Genomic DNA, 15247 nt, shown 5'->3' with positions numbered 1-15247 from the left:
TTATGGGATATCAGAGGCCATTACAGGAGGAGGTATGAGGAGAGAACTACAACTCCCAGCATGACCAGGCTGTTATTATGGGATATCAGAGGACATTACAGGAGGGGTATAAGAGGGGGGACCTACAACTCTCAGCATGTCCAGGCTGTTATTATGTGATATCAGAGGACATTAGAGGAGGAGGTATAAGAGGAGAGAACTACAACTCCCAGCATGTCCAGGCTGTTATTATGGGATATCAGAGGACAATACAGGAGGAGGTATAAGAGGAGAGAACTACAACTGCCAGCATGTCCAGGCTGTTATTATGGGATATCAGTGGACATTACAGGAGGGGTATAAGAGGGGGGACCTACAACTCTCAGCATGTCCAGGCTGTTATTATGTGATATCAGAGGACATTACAGGAGGAGGTATAAGAGGAGAGAACTACAACTCCCAGCATGTCCAGGCTGTTATTATGGGATATCAGAGGACATTACATGAGGAGGTATAAGAGGAGAGAACTACAACTCCCAGCATGTCCAGGCTGTTATTATGGGATATCAGAGGACATTACAGGAGGAGGTATAAGAGGAGAGAACTACAACTCTCAGCATGTCCAGGCTGTTATTATGGGATATCAGAAGATATTACAGGAGGAGGTATAAGAGGAGAGAACTACAACTCCCAGCATGTCCAGGCTGTTATTATGGGAAATCAGATGACATTACAGGAGGAGGTATAAGAGGAGAGGACTACAACTGCCAGCATGGCCAGGCTGTTATTATGGGATATCAGAGGACATTACAGGAGGAGGTATAAGAGGAGAGAACTACAACTCCCAGCATGTCCAGGCTGTTATTATGTGATATCAGAGGTCATTACAGGAGGGGGTATAAGAAGAGAGAACTACAACTCTCAGCATGTCCAGGCTGTTATTATGGGATATCAGAGGACATTACAGGAGGAGGTATAAGAGGAGAGAACTACAACTCCCAGCATGTCCAGGCTGTTATTATAGGATATAAGAGGACATTACAGGAGGAGGTATAAGAGGAGAGAACTACAACTCCCAGCATGTCCAGGCTGTTATTATGGGATATCAGAGGACATTACAGGAGGAGGTATAAGAGGAGAGAACTACAGCTCCCAGCATGTCCAGACTGTTATTATAGGATATCAGAGGACATTACAGGAGGAGGTATAAGAAGAGAGAACTACAACTCCCAGCATGTCCAGACTGTTATTATGGGATATCAGAGGACATTACAGGAGGGAGTATAAGAGAGAACTATAACTCCCAGCATGTTCAAGCTGTTATTATGGGATATCAGAGGACATTACAGGAGGAGGTTTAAGAGGAGAGAACTACAACTCCCAGCATGTCCAGGCTGTTATTATGGGATATCAGAGGACATTACAGGAGGAGGTATAAGAGGCTAGAACTACAACTCCCAGCATGTCCAGGCTGTTATTATGGGATATCAGAGGCCATTACAGGAGGAGGTATAAGAGGAGAGAACTACAACTCCCAGCATGACCAGGCTGTTATTATGGGATATCAGAGGACATTACAGGAGGGGTATAAGAGGGGGGACCTACAACTCTCAGCATGTCCAGGCTGTTATTATGTGATATCAGAGGACATTACAGGAGGAGGTATAAGAGGAGAGAACTACAACTCCCAGCATGTCCAGTCTGTTATTATGGGATATCAGAGGACAATACAGGAGGAGGTATAAGAGGAGAGAACTACAACTCCCAGCATGTCCAGGCTGTTATTATGTGATATCAGAGGACATTACAGGAGGAGGTATAAGAGGAGAGAACTACAACTCCCAGCATGTCCAGGCTGTTATTATGGGATATCAGAAAATATTACAGGAGGAGGTATAAGAGGAGAGAACTACAACTCCCAGCATGTCCAGGCTGTTATTATGGGATATAAGAGGACATTACAGGAGGAGGTACAATAGGAGAGAACTACAACTCCCAGCATGTCCAGTCTGTTATTATGGGATATCTGAGGACATTACAGGAGGAGGTATAAGAGGAGAGAACTACAACTCTCAGCATGTCCAGGCTGTTATTATGGGATATCAGCGGACATTACAGGCGGAGGTATAAGAGGAGAGAACTACAACTCTCAGCATGTCCAGGCTGTTATTATAGGATATCAGAGGACATTACAGGGGGAGGTACAATAGGAGAGAACTACAACTCTCAGCATGTCCAGGTTATTATTATGGGATATCAGAGGACATTACAGGAGGCGGTATAAGAGGAGAGAACTACAACTCTCAGCATGTCCAGGCTGTTATTATGGGATATCAGCGGACATTACAGGCGGAGGTATAAGAGGAGAGAACTACAACTCTCAGCATGTCCAGGCTGTTATTATAGGATATCAGAGGACATTACAGGGGGAGGTACAATAGGAGAGAACTACAACTCTCAGCATGTCCAGGTTATTATTATGGGATATCAGAGGACATTACAGGAGGCGGTATAAGAGGAGAGAACTACAACTCTCAGCATGTCCAGGCTGTTATTATGGGATATTAGAGGACAGTACCGGAGGAGGTACAATAGGAGAGAACTACAACTCTTAGCATGTCCAGACTGTTATTATGGAATATCAGAAGATATTACAGGAGGAGGTATAAGAGGAGAGAACTACAACTCCCAGCATGTCCAGGCTGTTATTATGGAATATCAGAAGATATTACAGGAGGAGGTATAAGAGGAGAGAACTACAACTCCCAGCATATCCAGGTTATTATTATGGGATATCAGAGGATATTACAGGAGGAGGTATAAGAGGAGAAAACTACAACTCACAGCATGTCCAGTCTGTTATTATGGGATATCAGCGGACATTACAGGAGGAGGTATAAGGGGGGAGAATTACAACCCCCAGCATGTCCAGGCTGTTATTATGGGATATCAGTGGACATTACAGGAGGAGGTATAAGAGGAGAGAATTACAACTCCCAGCATGTCCAGACTGTTATTATGGGATATCAGAGGACATTACAGGAGGTATAAGAGGAGAGAACTACAACTCTCAGCATGTCCAGGCTGTTGTTATGGGATATCAGAGGACATTACAGGAGGAGGTATAAGAGGAGAGAACTACAACTCCCAGCATGTCCAGCCGGTTATTATGGGATATCAGAGGACATTACAGGAGGAGGTATAAGAGGAGAGAACTACAACTCCCAGCATGTCCAGGCTGTTATTATGGGATATCAGAGGACATTACAGGAGGAGGAATAAGAGGAGAGAACTACAACTCCCAGCATGTCCAGGCTGTTATTATGGGATATCAGAGGACATTACAGGAGGAGGTATAAGAGGAGAGAACTACAACTCTCAGCATGTCCAGGCTGTTATTATGGGATATTAGAGGATATTACAGGAGGAGGTATAAGGGGAGAGAACTACAACTCCCAGCATGTCCAGGCTGTTATTATGGGATATCAGAGGATATTACAGGAGGAGGTATAAGAGGAGAGAACTACAACTCCCAGCATGTCCAGGCTGTTATTATGGGATATCAGAGGACATTACAGGAGGGAGTATAAGAGAGAACTACAACTCCCAGCATGTCCAAGCTGTTATTATGGGATATCAGAGGACATTTCCGGAGGAGGTTTAAGAGGAGAGAACTACAACTCCCAGCATGTCCAGACTGTTATTATGGGATATCAGAGGACATTACAGGAGGAGGTGTAAGAGGAGAGAACTACAACTTCCAGCATGTCCAGGCTGTTATTATGGGATATCAGAGGGCATTACAGGAGGGGTATAAGAGGAAAGAACTACAACTCCCAGCATGTCCAGGCTGTTATTATGGGATATCAGAGGGCATTACAGGAGGGGTATAAGAGGAAAGAACTACAACTCTCAGCATGTCCAGGCTGTTATTATAGGATATCAGAGGACATTACAGGAGGAGGTATAAGAGGAGAGAACTACAACTCCCAGCATGTCCAAGCTGTTATTATGGGATATCACAGGACATTACAGGAGGAGGTATAAGAGGAGAGAACTACAACCCCCAGCATGTCCCAGCTGTTATTATGAGATATCAGAGGACATTACAGGAGGAGGTACAATAGGAGAGAACTACAACTCCCAGCATGTCCAGACTGTTATTATGGGATATCAGAGGACATTACAGGAGGAGGTATAAGAGGAGAGAACTACAACTCCCAGCATGTCCAGCCGGTTATTATGGGATATCAGAGGACATTACAGGAGGAGGTATAAGAGGAGAGAACTACAACTCCCAGCATGTACAGGCTGTTATTATGGGATATCAGAGGACATTACAGGAGGAGGAATAAGAGGAGAGAACTACAACTCCCAGCATGTCCAGGCTGTTATTATGGGATATCAGAGGACATTACAGGAGGAGGTATAAGAGGAGAGAACTACAACTCTCAGCATGTCCAGGCTGTTATTATGGGATATTAGAGGATATTACAGGAGGAGGTATAAGGGGAGAGAACTACAACTCCCAGCATGTCCAGGCTGTTATTATGGGATATCAGAGGATATTACAGGAGGAGGTATAAGAGGAGAGAACTACAACTCTCAGCATGTCCAGGCTGTTATTATGGGATATTAGAGGATATTACAGGAGGAGGTATAAGAGGAGAGAACTACAACTCCCAGCATGTCCAGGCTGTTATTATGGGATATCAGAGGACATTACAGGAGGAGGAATAAGAGGAGAGAACTACAACTCCCAGCATGTCCAGGCTGTTATTATGGGATATCAGAGGACATTACAGGAGGAGGTATAAGAGGAGAGAACTACAACTCTCAGCATGTCCAGGCTGTTATTATGGGATATTAGAGGATATTACAGGAGGAGGTATAAGGGGAGAGAACTACAACTCCCAGCATGTCCAGCCGGTTATTATGGGATATCAGAGGACATTACAGGAGGAGGTGTAAGAGGAGAGAACTACAACTTCCAGCATGTCCAGGCTGTTATTATGGGATATCAGAGGGCATTACAGGAGGGGTATAAGAGGAAAGAACTACAACTCCCAGCATGTCCAGGCTGTTATTATGGGATATCAGAGGGCATTACAGGAGGGGTATAAGAGGAAAGAACTACAACTCTCAGCATGTCCAGGCTGTTATTATAGGATATCAGAGGACATTACAGGAGGAGGTATAAGAGGAGAGAACTACAACTCCCAGCATGTCCAAGCTGTTATTATGGGATATCACAGGACATTACAGGAGGAGGTATAAGAGGAGAGAACTACAACCCCCAGCATGTCCCAGCTGTTATTATGAGATATCAGAGGACATTACAGGAGGAGGTATAAGAGGAGAGAACTACACCTCCCAGCATGTCCAGGCTGTTATTATAGGATATAAGAGGACATTACAGGAGGAGGTATAAGAGGAGAGAACTACAACTCCCAGCATTTCCAGGCTGTTATTATGGGATATCAGAGGACATTACAGGAGGAGGTATAAGAGGAGAGAACTACAGCTCCCAGCATGTCCAGACTGTTATTATAGGATATCAGAGGACATTACAGGAGGAGGTATAAGAGGAGAGAACTACAACTCCCAGCATGTCCAGGCTGTTATTATGGGATATCAGAGGACATTACAGGAGGAGGTATAAGAGGAGAGAACTACAACTCCCAGCATGTCCAGGCTGTTATTATGGGATATCAGAGGACATTACAGGAGGAGGTATAAGAGGAGAGAACTACAACTCCCAGCATGGCCAGGCTGTTATTATGGGAAATCAGAGGACATTACAGGAGGAGGTATAAGAGGAGAGAACTACAACTCCCAGCATGTCCAGGCTGTTATTATGGGATATCAGAGGACATTACAGGAGGGAGTATAAGAGAGAACTACAACTCCCAGCATGTCCAAGCTGTTATTATGGGATATCAGAGGACATTACAGGAGGAGGTTTAAGAGGAGAGAACTACAACTCCCAGCATGTCCAGGCTGTTATTATGGGATATCAGAGGACATTACAGGAGGAGGTATAAGAGGCTAGAACTACAACTCCCAGCATGTCCAGGCTGTTATTATGGGATATCAGAGGCCATTACAGGAGGAGGTATAAGAGGAGAGAACTACAACTCCCAGCATGACCAGGCTGTTATTATGGGATATCAGAGGACATTACAGGAGGGGTATAAGAGGGGGGACCTACAACTCTCAGCATGTCCAGGCTGTTATTATGTGATATCAGAGGACATTACAGGAGGAGGTATAAGAGGAGAGAACTACAACTCCCAGCATGTCCAGACTGTTATTATGGGATATCAGAGGACAATACAGGAGGAGGTATAAGAGGAGAGAACTACAACTGCCAGCATGTCCAGGCTGTTATTATGGGATATCAGTGGACATTACAGGAGGGGTATAAGAGGAGAGAGCTACAACTCCCAGCATGTCCAGGCTGTTATTATGGGATATCAGAGGACATTACATGAGGAGGTATAAGAGGAGAGAACTACAACTCCCAGCATGTCCAGGCTGTTATTATGGGATATCAGAGGACATTACAGGAGGAGGTATAAGAGGAGAGAACTACAACTCTCAGCATGTCCAGGCTGTTATTATGGGATATCAGAAGATATTACAGGAGGAGGTATAAGAGGAGAGAACTACAACTCCCAGCATGTCCAGGCTGTTATTATGGGAAATCAGATGACATTACAGGAGGAGGTATAAGAGGAGAGGACTACAACTGCCAGCATGGCCAGGCTGTTATTATGGGATATCAGAGGACATTACAGGAGGAGGTATAAGAGGAGAGAACTACAACTCCCAGCATGTCCAGGCTGTTATTATGTGATATCAGAGGACATTACAGGAGGGGTTATAAGAGGAGAGAACTACAACTCCCAGCATGTCCAGGCTGTTATTATGGGATATCAGAGGACATTACAGGAGGAGGTATAAGAGGAGAGAACTACAACTCCCAGCATGCCCAGGCTGTTATGGGATATCAGAGGACATTACAGGAGGAGGTATAAGAGGAGAGAACTACAACTCCCAGCATGTCCAGGCTGTTACTATAAGATATCAGAGGACATTACAGGAAGAGGTATAAGAGGAAAGAACTACAACTCCCAGCATGTCCAGGCTGTTATTATGGGAAATCAGATGACATTACAGGAGGAGGTATAAGAGGAGAGGACTACAACTGCCAGCATGGCCAGGCTGTTATTATGGGATATCAGAGGACATTACAGGAGGAGGTATAAGAGGAGAGAACTACAACTCCCAGCATGTCCAGGCTGTTATTATGTGATATCAGAGGTCATTACAGGAGGGGGTATAAGAAGAGAGAACTACAACTCTCAGCATGTCCAGGCTGTTATTATGTGATATCAGAGGACATTACAGGAGGGGTTATAAGAGGAGAGAACTACAACTCCCAGCATGTCCAGGCTGTTATTATGGGATATCAGAGGACATTACAGGAGGAGGTATAAGAGGAGAGAACTACAACTCCCAGCATGCCCAGGCTGTTATGGGATATCAGAGGACATTACAGGAGGAGGTATAAGAGGAGAGAACTACAACTCCCAGCATGTCCAGGCTGTTACTATAAGATATCAGAGGACATTACATGAGGAGGTATAAGAGTAGAGAACTACAACTCCCAGCATGTCCAGGCTGTTATTATGGGATATTAGAGGACATTACAGGAGGAGGTATAAGAGGAGAGAACTACAACTCCCAGCATGTCCAGGCTGTTATTATGGGATATAAGAGGACATTACAGGAGGAGGTATAAGAGGAGAGAACTACAACTCTCAGCATGTCCAGGCTGTTATTATGGGATATCAGAGGACATTACATGAGGAGGTATAAGAGTAGAGAACTACAACTCCCAGCATGTCCAGGCTGTTATTATGGGATATCAGAGGACATTACAGGAGGAGGTATAAGAGGAGAGAACTACAACTCCCAGCATGTCCAGGCTGTTATTATGGGATATCAGAGGACATTACAGGAGGAGGTATAAGAGGAGAGAACTACAACTCCCAGCATGTCCAGGCTGTTATTATGGGATATCAGAGGACATTACAGGAGGAGGTATAAGAGGAGAGAACTACAACTCCCAGCATGTCCAGGCTGTTATGGGATATCAGAGGACATTACAGGAGGGGTATAAGAGGAGAGAACTACAACTCTCAGCATGTCTAGGCTGTTATTATGGGATATCAGAGGACATTACAGGAGGAGGTATAAGAGGAGAGAACTACAACTCCCAGCATGTCCAGGCTGTTATTATGGGATATAAGAGGACATTACAGGAGGAGGTATAAGAGGAGAGAACTACAACTCTCAGCATGTCCAGGCTGTTATTATGGGATATCAGAGGACATTACAGGAGGAGGTATAAGAGGAGAGAACTACAACTCCCAGCATGTCCAGGCTGTTATTATGAGATATCAGAGGACATTACAGGAGGAGATATAAGAGGAGAGAACTACAACTCTCAGCATGTCCAGGCTGTTATTATGGGATATCAGAGGACATTACAGGAGGAGGTATAAGAGTAGAGAACTACAACTCCCAGCATGTCCAGGCTGTTATTATGGGATATCAGAAGACATTACAGGAGGAGGTATAAGAGGAGAGAACTACAACTCCCAGCATGTCCAGGCTGTTATTATGGGATATCAGAGGACATTACAGGAGGAGGTATAAGAGGAGAGAACTACAACTCCCAGCATGCCCAGGCTGTTATGGGATATCAGAGGACATTACAGGAGGAGGTATAAGAGGAGAGAACTACAACTCCCAGCATGTCCAGGCTGTTATTATGGGATATCAGAGGACATTACAGGAGGTATAAGAGGAGAGAACTACAACTCCCAGCATGTCCAGGCTGTTATTATGAGATATCAGAGGACATTACAGGAGGAGGTATAAGAGAACTACAACTCCCAGCATGTCCAGGCTGTTGTTATGGGATATCAGAGGACATTACAGGAGGGGTATAAGAGGAGAGAACTACAACTCTCAGCATGTCTAGGCTGTTATTATGGGATATCAGAGGACATTACAGGAGGAGGTATAAGAGGAGAGAACTACAACTCCCAGCATGTCCAGGCTGTTATTATGGGATATAAGAGGACATTACAGGAGGAGGTATAAGAGGAGAGAACTACAACTCTCAGCATGTCCAGGCTGTTATTATGGGATATCAGAGGACATTACAGGAGGAGGTATAAGAGGAGAGAACTACAACTCCCAGCATGTCCAGGCTGTTATTATGAGATATCAGAGGACATTACAGGAGGAGATATAAGAGGAGAGAACTACAACTCTCAGCATGTCCAGGCTGTTATTATGGGATATCAGAGGACATTACAGGAGGAGGTATAAGAGGAGAGAACTACAACTCCCAGCATGTCCAGGCTGTTATTATGGGAAATCAGATGACATTACAGGAGGAGGTATAAGAGGAGAGGACTACAACTGCCAGCATGGCCAGGCTGTTATTATGGGATATCAGAGGACATTACAGGAGGAGGTATAAGAGGAGAGAACTACAACTCCCAGCATGTCCAGGCTGTTATTATGTGATATCAGAGGACATTACAGGAGGGGTTATAAGAGGAGAGAACTACAACTCCCAGCATGTCCAGGCTGTTATTATGGGATATCAGAGGACATTACAGGAGGAGGTATAAGAGGAGAGAACTACAACTCCCAGCATGCCCAGGCTGTTATGGGATATCAGAGGACATTACAGGAGGAGGTATAAGAGGAGAGAACTACAACTCCCAGCATGTCCAGGCTGTTACTATAAGATATCAGAGGACATTACAGGAAGAGGTATAAGAGGAAAGAACTACAACTCCCAGCATGTCCAGGCTGTTATTATGGGAAATCAGATGACATTACAGGAGGAGGTATAAGAGGAGAGGACTACAACTGCCAGCATGGCCAGGCTGTTATTATGGGATATCAGAGGACATTACAGGAGGAGGTATAAGAGGAGAGAACTACAACTCCCAGCATGTCCAGGCTGTTATTATGTGATATCAGAGGTCATTACAGGAGGGGGTATAAGAAGAGAGAACTACAACTCTCAGCATGTCCAGGCTGTTATTATGTGATATCAGAGGACATTACAGGAGGGGTTATAAGAGGAGAGAACTACAACTCCCAGCATGTCCAGGCTGTTATTATGGGATATCAGAGGACATTACAGGGGGAGGTACAATAGGAGAGAACTACAACTCTCAGCATGTCCAGGTTATTATTATGGGATATCAGAGGACATTACAGGAGGAGGTATAAGAGGAGAGAACTACAACTCCCAGCATGTCCAGGCTGTTACTATAAGATATCAGAGGACATTACAGGAAGAGGTATAAGAGGAAAGAACTACAACTCCCAGCATGTCCAGGCTGTTATTATGGGATATCAGAGGACATTACAGGAGGAGGTATAAGAGGAGAGAACTACAACTCCCAGCATGTCCAGGCTGTTATTATGGGATATAAGAGGACATTACAGGAGGAGGTATAAGAGGAGAGAACTACAACTCTCAGCATGTCCAGGCTGTTATTATGGGATATCAGAGGACATTACATGAGGAGGTATAAGAGTAGAGAACTACAACTCCCAGCATGTCCAGGCTGTTATTATGGGATATCAGAGGACATTACAGGAGGAGGTATAAGAGGAGAGAACTACAACTCCCAGCATGTCCAGGCTGTTATTATGGGATATCAGAGGACATTACAGGAGGAGGTATAAGAGGAGAGAACTACAACTCCCAGCATGTCCAGGCTGTTATTATGGGATATCAGAGGACATTACAGGAGGAGGTATAAGAGGAGAGAACTACAACTCCCAGCATGTCCAGGCTGTTATGGGATATCAGAGGACATTACAGGAGGGGTATAAGAGGAGAGAACTACAACTCTCAGCATGTCTAGGCTGTTATTATGGGATATCAGAGGACATTACAGGAGGAGGTATAAGAGGAGAGAACTACAACTCCCAGCATGTCCAGGCTGTTATTATGGGATATAAGAGGACATTACAGGAGGAGGTATAAGAGGAGAGAACTACAACTCTCAGCATGTCCAGGCTGTTATTATGGGATATCAGAGGACATTACAGGAGGAGGTATAAGAGGAGAGAACTACAACTCCCAGCATGTCCAGGCTGTTATTATGAGATATCAGAGGACATTACAGGAGGAGATATAAGAGGAGAGAACTACAACTCTCAGCATGTCCAGGCTGTTATTATGGGATATCAGAGGACATTACAGGAGGAGGTATAAGAGTAGAGAACTACAACTCCCAGCATGTCCAGGCTGTTATTATGGGATATCAGAAGACATTACAGGAGGAGGTATAAGAGGAGAGAACTACAACTCCCAGCATGTCCAGGCTGTTATTATGGGATATCAGAGGACATTACAGGAGGAGGTATAAGAGGAGAGAACTACAACTCCCAGCATGCCCAGGCTGTTATGGGATATCAGAGGACATTACAGGAGGAGGTATAAGAGGAGAGAACTACAACTCCCAGCATGTCCAGGCTGTTATTATGGGATATCAGAGGACATTACAGGAGGTATAAGAGGAGAGAACTACAACTCCCAGCATGTCCAGGCTGTTATTATGAGATATCAGAGGACATTACAGGAGGAGGTATAAGAGAACTACAACTCCCAGCATGTCCAGGCTGTTGTTATGGGATATCAGAGGACATTACAGGAGGGGTATAAGAGGAGAGAACTACAACTCTCAGCATGTCTAGGCTGTTATTATGGGATATCAGAGGACATTACAGGAGGAGGTATAAGAGGAGAGAACTACAACTCCCAGCATGTCCAGGCTGTTATTATGGGATATAAGAGGACATTACAGGAGGAGGTATAAGAGGAGAGAACTACAACTCTCAGCATGTCCAGGCTGTTATTATGGGATATCAGAGGACATTACAGGAGGAGGTATAAGAGGAGAGAACTACAACTCCCAGCATGTCCAGGCTGTTATTATGAGATATCAGAGGACATTACAGGAGGAGGTATAAGAGGAGAGAACTACAACTCCCAGCATGTCCAGGCTGTTATTATGGGATATCAGAGGACATTACAGGAGGAGGTATAAGAGGAGAGAACTACAACTCCCAGCATGTCCAGGCTGTTATTATGAGATATCAGAGGACATTACAGGAGGAGGTATAAGAGGAGAGAACTACAACTCCCAGCATGTTCAGGCCTCCGAGCTCTCACGCTATCGCTAAAGAATCAGAAGAAAAACAAGATAAAACATGGACCCCATCATTTCTCCTCTACAAGAAGCACACAGTATAGGAGAAGTCACAGCGCAGCTTCTCACTGCTGAGCTCCGCCCCCTCATGTGACTGATAACATGACGTCACCACAGGTCCTGCAGTCAGTAGTATATACAATGTTTCGCTCCGCCCCCCATGTGACTGATCACGTGATGTCATCACAGGTCCTGCAGTCAGTATTGAGCAGCCACATATGAGGTGCAGGTCGGGTATGTATGACGTGTAGTGACCGGTGTTGTGTGTATTGTACAGGTATATATCAGTATCACACAGTAGGGTCTCTAGAGCGGGGTCGGAGATTTCTCCATACAGCAGGAGATTTCACTTTTAGGCTTTGTTCACATGTATTGTATTTGCTGCAGATTTGCGGTGGCAAATCCACAGCGTGTTACAGTAGCAGCAAAGTGGATGAAATGTAAAAATTCTCATCACAGCGGATCCGCCCAGTGTGAAGTTAACCTTACAGTGCAGCAATGGAGTTATAGACTGGACAATATAAATCCAAAAGGTTTAAATGAGAAATAACCCTTCACCTGCTTCATTGAAGTGAAACGTATGTGATCAGAAAATCTACAGGCCGGTAATAGGGGCTCATATTCGATTCTTCTCGAAAGAACAATATCGGGGCCTCTAAATCATGAGAGAATTAAACACCCTCTATAAACATCTAAAAACCTGAGGGGTGTCCCATGAAATCCCTACAAATAAAAACTTAGCAGACCTTTAGTATTATGTGAACCAATTATTTTCTCCGCAAAATCACTGTTTAAATAATATTTTTGTAACCATTCTGGGCCATTTACTTACCAGTCTACTTCTATTTTTGAGAGCAGTGGCTGGGGAGCAGCGCACCCCACGTTATTCCTCTGCTTCTCAGCCTCCCAGGAGTGCCCCGGGCCCGGCTCCCTGTAGCTCCGCTCCTCTGCTTCTCAACCTCACAGGAGTGCCGCGGGCTCGGCTCGCTGTAGCTCCGCTCCTCTGCTTCTCAACCTCACAGGAGTGCCCCGGGCCCGGCTCGCTGTAGCTCCGCTCCTCTGCTTCTCGGCCTCCCAGGAGTGCCCCGGGCCCGGCTCCCTGTAGCTCCGCTCCTCTGCTTCTCGGCCTCCCAGGAGTGCCCCGGGCCCGGCTCCCTGTAGCTCCGCTCCTCTGCTTCTCAACCTCACAGGAGTGCCCCGGGCCCGGCTCGCTGTAGCTCCGCTCCTCTGCTTCTCAACCTCACAGGAGTGCCCCGGGCCCGGCTCGCTGTAGCTCCGCTCCTCTGCTTCTCGGCCTCCCAGGAGTGCCCCGGGCCCGGCTCCCTGTAGCTCCGCTCCTCTGCTTCTCGGCCTCCCAGGAGTGCCCCGGGCCCGGCTCCCTGTAGCTCCGCTCCTCTGCTTCTCAACCTCACAGGAGTGCCCCGGGCCCGGCTCGCTGTAGCTCTGCTTCTCAACCTCACAGGAGTGCCCCTGGCCCGGCTCCCTGTAGCTCCGCTCCTCTGCTTCTCGGCCTCCCAGGAGTGCCCCGGGCCCGGCTCCCTGTAGCTCCGCTCCTCTGCTTCTCGGCCTCCCAGGAGTGCCCCGGGCCCGGCTCCCTGTAGCTCCGCTCCTCTGCTTCTCAACCTCACAGGAGTGCCCCGGGCCCGGCTCGCTGTAGCTCCGCTCCTCTGCTTCTCAACCTCACAGGAGTGCCCCTGGCCCGGCTCCCTGTAGCTCCGCTCCTCTGCTTCTCGGCCTCCCAGGAGTGCCCCGGGCCCGGCTCCCTGTAGCTCCGCTCCTCTGCTTCTCGGCCTCCCAGGAGTGCCCCGGGCCCGGCTCCCTGTAGCTCCGCTCCTCTGCTTCTCAACCTCACAGGAGTGCCCCGGGCCCGGCTCGCTGTAGCTCCGCTCCTCTGCTTCTCAACCTCACAGGAGTGCCCCGGGCCCGGCTCGCTGTAGCTCCGCTCCTCTGCTTCTCGGCCTCCCAGGAGTGCCCCGGGCCCGGCTCCCTGTAGCTCCGCTCCTCTGCTTCTCGGCCTCCCAGGAGTGCCCCGGGCCCGGCTCCCTGTAGCTCCGCTCCTCTGCTTCTCAACCTCACAGGAGTGCCCCGGGCCCGGCTCGCTGTAGCTCCGCTCCTCTGCTTCTCAACCTCACAGGAGTGCCCCGGGCCCGGCTCGCTGTAGCTCCGCTCCTCTGCTTCTCGGCCTCCCAGGAGTTCCCCGGGCCCGGCTCCCTGTAGCTCCGCTCCTCTGCTTCTCGGCCTCCCAGGAGTGCCCCGGACCCGGCTCCCTGTAGCTCCGCTCCTCTGCTTCTCAACCTCACAGGAGTGCCCCGGGCCCGGCTCGCTGTAGCTCTGCTTCTCAACCTCACAGGAGTGCCCCTGGCCCGGCTCCCTGTAGCTCCGCTCCTCTGCTTCTCGGCCTCCCAGGAGTGCCCCGGGCCCGGCTCCCTGTAGCTCCGCTCCTCTGCTTCTCGGCCTCCCAGGAGTGCCCCGGGCCTGGCTCCCTGTAGCTCCGCTCCTCTGCTTCTCAACCTCACAGGAGTGCCCCGGGCCCGGCTCGCTGTAGCTCCGCTCCTCTGCTTCTCAACCTCACAGGAGTGCCCCTGGCCCGGCTCCCTGTAGCTCCGCTCCTCTGCTTCTCGGCCTCCCAGGAGTGCCCCGGGCCCGGCTCCCTGTAGCTCCGCTCCTCTGCTTCTCGACCTCACAGGAGTGCCCCTGGCCCGGCTCCCTGTAGCTCCGCTCCTCTGCTTCTCGACCTCACAGGAGTGCCCCTGGCCCGGCTCCCTGTAGCTCCGCTCCTCTGCTTCTCGGCCTGCCAGGAGTGCCCCGGGCCCGGCTCCCTGTAGCTCCGCTCCTCTGCTTCTCCACCTCACATGAGTGCCCCGGGCCCGGCTCGCTGTAGCTCCGCTCCTCTGCTTCTCCACCTCACATGAGTGCCCCGGGCCCGGCTCGCTGTAGCTCCGCTC

The 15247-nt window shown here is 48.0% G+C and overlaps 1 protein-coding gene across 1 annotated transcript in view; it reads left to right on the top strand.

Annotated features, from left to right (window-relative positions):
• Nucleotides 1-12475: 12475 nt before the first annotated feature.
• LOC142721922 (uncharacterized) overlaps nt 12476-15247 on the top strand; it is a 28902-nt gene continuing 26130 nt past the window's right edge. Inside the window, exon 1 of the mRNA XM_075848866.1 lies at nt 12476-12536. The gene's annotated coding sequence lies outside the window, so the exon portion shown is untranslated. The remainder of the gene's footprint in view (nt 12537-15247) is intronic.

This window comes from Rhinoderma darwinii, unplaced genomic scaffold, assembly GCF_050947455.1.
Source record: "Rhinoderma darwinii isolate aRhiDar2 unplaced genomic scaffold, aRhiDar2.hap1 Scaffold_529, whole genome shotgun sequence".
In the NCBI taxonomy this organism is placed as follows: domain Eukaryota; kingdom Metazoa; phylum Chordata; class Amphibia; order Anura; family Rhinodermatidae; genus Rhinoderma; species Rhinoderma darwinii.
This window is presented reverse-complemented; position numbering and strand designations above follow the sequence as displayed.